Source organism: Dreissena polymorpha, chromosome 9 (genome assembly GCF_020536995.1).
Source record: "Dreissena polymorpha isolate Duluth1 chromosome 9, UMN_Dpol_1.0, whole genome shotgun sequence".
NCBI lineage: Eukaryota > Metazoa > Mollusca > Bivalvia > Myida > Dreissenidae > Dreissena > Dreissena polymorpha.
The window spans coordinates 95293234-95300546 of record NC_068363.1 but is presented as its reverse complement, the minus strand read 5'-3'; the positions used below and the strand labels follow the sequence as shown (position 1 = coordinate 95300546).

The 7313-nt window shown below is 33.2% G+C and overlaps 1 long non-coding RNA gene across 1 annotated transcript; it reads left to right on the top strand.

Moving 5' to 3' along the window:
* The first annotated feature begins 2027 nt into the window (after positions 1 to 2027).
* LOC127844146 (uncharacterized) lies at positions 2028 to 2722 on the top strand. The gene is made up of 3 exons (XR_008032579.1): positions 2028 to 2110; positions 2299 to 2369; positions 2631 to 2722. It is a non-coding gene; the product is annotated as an uncharacterized LOC127844146 (long non-coding RNA).
* Positions 2723 to 7313: the final 4591 nt, after the last annotated feature.

Here is a 7313-nt window from a genome sequence, read left to right as displayed (position 1 = left end):
ACGATTTCCATTCACATAAAATAAATACATCAAAAACACTATCTGAACTCACATTAAAAACAAACAAGAGCAACGCCTTGCGGATGCAGACCGCTCATCTATTTTCTTTTAAAAGGTGAAGGGACTCTCAATTTCAATCACAAAGGAGGGAGGGGTGGAGTGAAGAGGGATGTATAGTGTGGGGGTGTGGAAATTTATTACATTATCTTCCAAAAATACGAAAAAATGCGGAAAAAATGCAAAAAAAAATCTTTTTTCGGAGGAGGGGGGGGGTAGGGGGGTGCGATGGTTGGACGGTATTTCAATAATAAAATAATACAAATAAATAATTGTGTTTTTAACCGTTTCAAAAAAAATGAGGGTGGGTGGGGTGGGGGGTATAGTGTGAGGGTGTGGTGGTCATTTGTGAGATGATCCAAAAAAAAAATATATAGGGGGGGATTCGAGGGGAGGGAGGGGGGAGGGCACGGGGGATCGATTGGGTGGAGTCTATTGTTGTATGTCAGGTAAGAGTAGTTTTGTCAAAGTATCAATCAAATCTAATCATAAATAAAGAAGTTATGGCAATTTAAGCAATTTAATAATTTGACCATGAGAGTCAAGGTCATTCAAAGGTCAAGGTAAAATTCAACTTGCCAGGCACAGTAACCTCATGATAGCATGAAAGTATTTGAAGTTTGAAAGCAATAGCCTTGATACTTTAGAAGTAAAGTGGATCGAAACACAAAATTTAACCATATATTCAAAGCTACTAAGTCAAAAAAGGGCCATTATTCCGTAAAAATGACAACCAGAGTTATGCAACAAGTCATTTTACTGTACCCTTATGATAGTTTGCGAGTGTTCGAAGTATGAAAGCAATATCTATGATACTTTAGGGGTAAAGTGGACCAAAACACAAAACTTAACCAAATTTTCAATTTTCTAAGTATAAAGGGCTCATAATTCCGTCCAAATGCCAGTCAGAGTTACATAACTTTTCTGCACAGTCCCCTTATGATAGTTAATAAATGTTGCAAGTATGAAAGCAATAGCTTTGATACTGTAGGAATAAAGTGGACCTAAACACAAAACTTAACCAAATTTTCAATTTTCTAAGTATAAAAAGGGCACATAACTCTGTCAAAATGCCAGTCAGAGTTACATAACTTTGCCTGCACAGTCCCCTTATGATAGTTAGTAAGTGTTGCAAGTATGAAAGCAATAGCTTTGATACTGTATGAAAAAATTTACCTAAACACAAATTTAACCAAAATTTTCAATTTTTTAAGTATAAAAAGGGCACATAATTCTGTTAAAATGCACGCCAGAGTTATCTAACTTTGCCTGCCCAGTCCCCTCATGATAGTAAGTAAGTGTACCAAGTTTGAATGCAATAGCATTGATACTTTCTGAGAAAAGTGGAGTTAAACGCAAAACTTAACCGGACGCCGACGCCGACGCCGACGTCAAGGTGATGACAATAGCTCATAATTTATTTCAAAACATAGATGAGCTAATAAAGTAGAACAGCACATGGCAACATTCGAAAATGTAAACACACAGATCCAGGACAATATAACTGACCTACGGTGGCGTAGCATGAGGGACACCCTTGTCTTTGTTGGGATGCCAGAAAGCACAGGAAATACGGAGCTAAACGACTCTTGTGAAACCACTCTGCGACGCTTTCTTACAGAACAATTAGAAAACGATAAAAGTATTAACAAGAATGATGACATACATAACAATAACATTACGTTTTAACGTGTCCATCGAATCACCGGTGGTTCAAATTTTAAAAATCTACCCCGTCCGATAGTAGCCAAATTTGAAAACTACAATGAACGTGAAAAGATTCGAAAAGCGGGTATTCTACTAAATCAAAAGAAGTCAGGCTGTTATATTAATGAACAGTTTCCATCAGAAATAGAAGAACGTCGAAGACGATTATTTCCAATTATGAAACATTATAAAAGTGATCCTTTTAATAAACTAAACTGCAGTTATCCTCGAGGAGTGAAGTGATGTACAGATCACATTGACCACGGAGTTCAGAGCGGGAAGAAGTATTCTTCGGACATTTTTTTCACGTTCAGAATTCGTTAGTTTTATCTTCTTTGTTATACAGGTATGTTCAAGTATTTGTCTACTTGCTCGGTTCATTTGTCACAGTTTGCGCGTATTTCTTATACAGTTATACAGGTTATTCTTTTATTTTTCGACCTAAAGTTGTAGTGTTCGAACGTCGGTATAGTTTCTATTTTAACATTTTATCACTATTCTTTGTTTGCACTGTATCACGTAATCCACTAACAGTTTCACCAATGGACGAACGAGGCATGATTGGATTGTGTGAGTGAAGAGATAGTATTCAGAACCACATTTTGGTAAGTGAGCTGTATGAGTTGTGTACGTGATTATGTAATGATGTTCATTGTAAATTTTATCTGTTTTATGTATTTCTGTGTAGTGTAATTGTATGCTGCATGTTCTGTAATGTTCATATTTATAGAAGATGCATTTTATGTGAAATTGTATTTTTCCATATCTGCTATGTTAATGTAAATATGGCCACTAGATTGAACTAGCATTCATGTTTTATCGTGTATTAGTCATTCTATTAAATACTGCATTATCATTATTTTCAGATTGCGGAATCTCTTCATTCAAGGTGTACTTTAGTATCGGTGTATAATTAACGTATGCTATTTATAGTGAACTTATTAAATATTTTAAAATATATATAGTTTTAATCTTCCCCCTGAACTCTGGGTTACAATAGGACGCACATGGAGAGAACCGATGCACTTTACACAACAATAGACACGGATCAGTTAGTCGATGTGTAAGAGGATTAAAAATTTCTCTCGTTCAACGTTTGCGGACTGAGATCGAAACAGCTCTGTCCAGATTTTAATTCATTTTTATGCAATTACGATATTGTTGGTTTACAGGAAACTAAAAAAGACGATTATGATGATTTAGAATTAAATGGGTTTAAAATGCATTTTAAAAACAGAAAAGAATTCTCTGTACGTAAATCAGGCGGGATTTGTCTCCCTTTTAAAATCGAAATCAGCAAATATGTCGCAGTTATTCAGTCAAGCAGTAAATTTGTATTGTGGTTTAAACTGTCTAAACACTTAACGAAAAATGAGGATATACTGTGCGGTGTAGTATATGTACCACCTGAAAACTCTGCATATGTAAATGATGATCTGTTTTCCGATATTCAGATAGAAATTGATAATTTTAGAGATAGATACAGTAATATATGCATGTTTGGTGATTGGAATAGTCGTACAAAACAGTTAGCAGACTATGTTAAACCTGATCATGATTTTTTTTTGTGAATTACACTTAGATGACATTTACAACGATGTAATATGCGATGAGAAACTATTTTTAGAATCAAGTATGACCGTTACTCGAAATTACCAAGATAAAACGGCAAATGGTTTTGGCTATAAGCTAGTAGATTTCTAACAAAGAAACCGACTGTTCATATTAAATGGCAGACCAAAAGGTGATCGTATGGGTAAATTAACTTGTAAAAATTCAAGCAGCGTAGACTATTTTGTCAGTTCGCCTACGTTATTTAAGTATATAATCAATATAGAAATTTTAGATTTTTGTCCATTACTTTCAGATGTGCACAATCTTGTTACTATGCTGCTCGATTTTCCAAATTATCATAATAAAAATATTGTTACTGTTACCAATACATGTATATGTTTAAATGATTGTGATAATGTTGATGTTTGTGCAAATTGTATTATTGTTGATACAAATGTCGATGATGTTAATAATAATTTTAATGCTAATGACAATACTAATGACAATGATGATGATTATAATAATAATAATAATAATAATAATAATAATAAAAATAATAATAACAACAACAACAATAATAACAATAACAATGAAAACGTGAAACTGTGGGATCATGATAAATGGAATGCATTTGATAAAAATATTAGTAGTTTAAATGTCAATGACATCATCCCAGATCTCGAAACTTTTGAAAACGCGGATACTTGTTCAATAAGTGACATAGACCATATAGTCTCCAAAATTTATTCGCTGTATCAAAACAGTTGTAAAAATAAGCTTTGGCAGTCATAAAAATGTAAATAAATTAAAATATAGCAATTTTATATAAGAATAAAAAATCTGACGCGCATCGTCTTAATCTAAAAAGCACAAGTAAAATATACAAGAAAACCATTAATCAGTCAGAATTGAGAAAACATGGCCGCCGATGCCTCGCTTAGATGGAAAAATTGAGTATTCAAACAGGTACATCTTACTTATTACTTAATTGTTTTTAATCGGATGACGCCTATCATAGGGCCAGCCGGAAGCGGTTTCGTCGAGTATCAACCGTTTCCCTCTGGTTGGTCTGAGTATGGAGATTACACATGGATTATTTTGTGATTTCCTGAACCGTCAATTGCTGTTGTACACGGACTAACAATAATATAACCGTTTTTACACTAATTAACACTGTTTAAGTACCAGTTGTTCATGTGGACGCATTGTAACTGACAAAAAATGGATACATCGATTGCTAATGGCGTTATTTTCAAGGTAAAGATGAGTTTCGATTGGTTTTGACGATTGTTGTTGAGCACGCACATGGCTGTTATACACGGACAACTTCTAGAACAACTGTTGTTGAGCACGCACATGTCAAAGAATACCGTTTTCTCCGCCGAATAAGTCTAAAACAACGTCGCATTGGCATGTTCTGGTACATATAGCGATACATATCTTATGTATCCAGCAAAACACACATTTTGGTTGAAAACTGCCATGTTTCTTTTAATGGAAATATTATAATGACAAGTGATTTTTTTCATAAACTGCAAAACAAAACGAAACACACAAAACAACTTTCATGTATGCTAAGCATATAATTAACACATATAATTATGAAATAGATATTTCTTGTTTCTCTAAGTACTAACACTTTTCCAATAAAATAGTTCAGTATTAAAACTATCAACATATTTATAACTGTTTTCACAGAGTCAGCAGCTCAGGAAAAGTACAATACTGCTCACATAGGCACCAGAAACAGTATTGAAAGGGCCTTCGGGGATTGGAAGAGGACCTTTCATGTCCTAAATGGTGAGGTATGTAAGGAAATTGTTTATATTATTAATGATAAAATGTATTAAAGATTATAAAATAAAATGTATTTAATCAACAAAGAGGGTTAATGGAAATTGACATCATCATATATTTCTAGGCATATCAAGTCTAAGAGTTGGAAAAAAAGTTATAAATAACATACATTATTTTGCATGCCATAGACACACTTCAGTTCTTAAATTCAACTTATTAATAGACGGAAAAATATGCTGAAAATTCTAAAAATGAATAAATGTAACTCATTTTGACATATTTAACAAGTCAATGTAACAGCATTATACACAACTGTCTCGTATTACGTTGAAGTACTGATACATAACTGAATGCCAGCTGCAACAATTTTAACATTTTTATATATGTTTTTGTGTATCTGTTAGAGCTCATAAGAAATACATAAGATATTAGTAAATTGTTACACTCGGGGCAAAAAGAAGTTGTTACTATTTACACTGCATCAAACATTGGGGATACATTTGACAATATTTTTAACAATGACTTTTGATGTAACATTATTTTTCAATGTTATTCCTCCAATTTCTTTTTATAACAGATTATAATGAAGCCTGCCAAGGTCACCCGCATCATCATTGGCTGTGCTGTTCTTCATAATCTGCGGTCAGCAGTGGATCCGGAACCTTTAGAAGAGGTTGCCAAGGGAGATATGTTTCAGGCTGTATCGGATGGGAGAAGAGTTATAGATACAATTGTCGCAAATTACTTTACTTAGGAAATTAACAGATAAAATATAAATGTTTGCATTATATTTGTGCTTGTATATCTCTGAGTCATACACTGATAGTTTGGTTCCTTGTTTGTTTTATGTGGGTTTTACAGCATTGGAACAACCATTCAACAAGTGAACAAAATATATTATTTCAATGGCTGTATAATATTTTTGAAACAATGTTTAGGTAATAACCTCATTTGTACTCACACATTTTTTGATTGTTTTATGAGAATATCAGTCAGTACTGTGATTCTTTTGTAAAACTTTTCTTGTTTGTCTAACAAGCTGTTCTGTTTGGCATAGTACAACATCTGCATCTCGCTCAGTGACCTGTATATGTTCAACTATTTTTGTTTTTATTGGTTAACTCTATTTACTACTTACAAAAATTATGAGCATTGTTCTGAATGATTTTGATTATTGATAGCTAATATTATCAGCTAAGTTATTATGGTTATTGTTAAACAATGATATGATTCTATTGGTTCAGTACGTCCGTTTCATTGTTAGTAAATAATTTCAATTTAAAGAATATAACATTGTCATTTTATAGCTTAAAGTTGAATTTTTAGCTTATATAAATGAAACTAGTTCCACGAATCGTTATATACATACATATATACATACTTTGTCTGAGGCTCTTTCTTGTTACTGTTGCAACTTGGGTGTTCATCTGTATCTGCTGATGCACATCTTGCCTGATCTCTGATGAACATATATTATAGAACACTGTTATAGATCTATTATGATAAGATCATATTATTTGTTTCATGGAGTCAACTTTGTTCAAGCAAGATATATTTTGAAGGTTTTATTTGTTTTATACATGCTGTACAGTAGAGATATAATATTGGAAACTGATTCGTACACTGTTAAAATCGTCAATAATCGAAGTTTAGTCTAAACATAATAAAATCTTGGGCAAAATACCACTTTAGCCCCCGCCAGAGGAGTGGATATGCACACGGAATGAGCCAATTGTGTGCATTCAGTATGTTTTCACACCTCTGGCAGGGGGCTAATGTGTTATTTTGCCAAATCTTGACGAATGTATGAACAGTCAAACCAATACAATTTTCTGATTGCTACCACAAGAACAGCTTGATCAGATAATGGCTTCAGACTGTATGACAGACTTGTTAAACAACGGTAATTTCAAACATAACCTTTTAACCATTTGTTTAGTAGATTAAATAATTGTACCCCACTTTTGATTTTCCCAACGATGGCAGCTTCCAAGTCCATATTAAACCATCTTGCTATTTTGACTATAAATGTCGTGTCCAAAACATATTTGATACGTATTATACGTTATTCTATATCTGGTATTGCTTATTTTCAGTACTAATTCATAGTTTAATAGCTTTTTTTAGCAAAGTACTACAGAAAAACTTACCTGCGGTCACGCTGGCCTAAACTTTATATTGCCACTGTAATGAAGTTA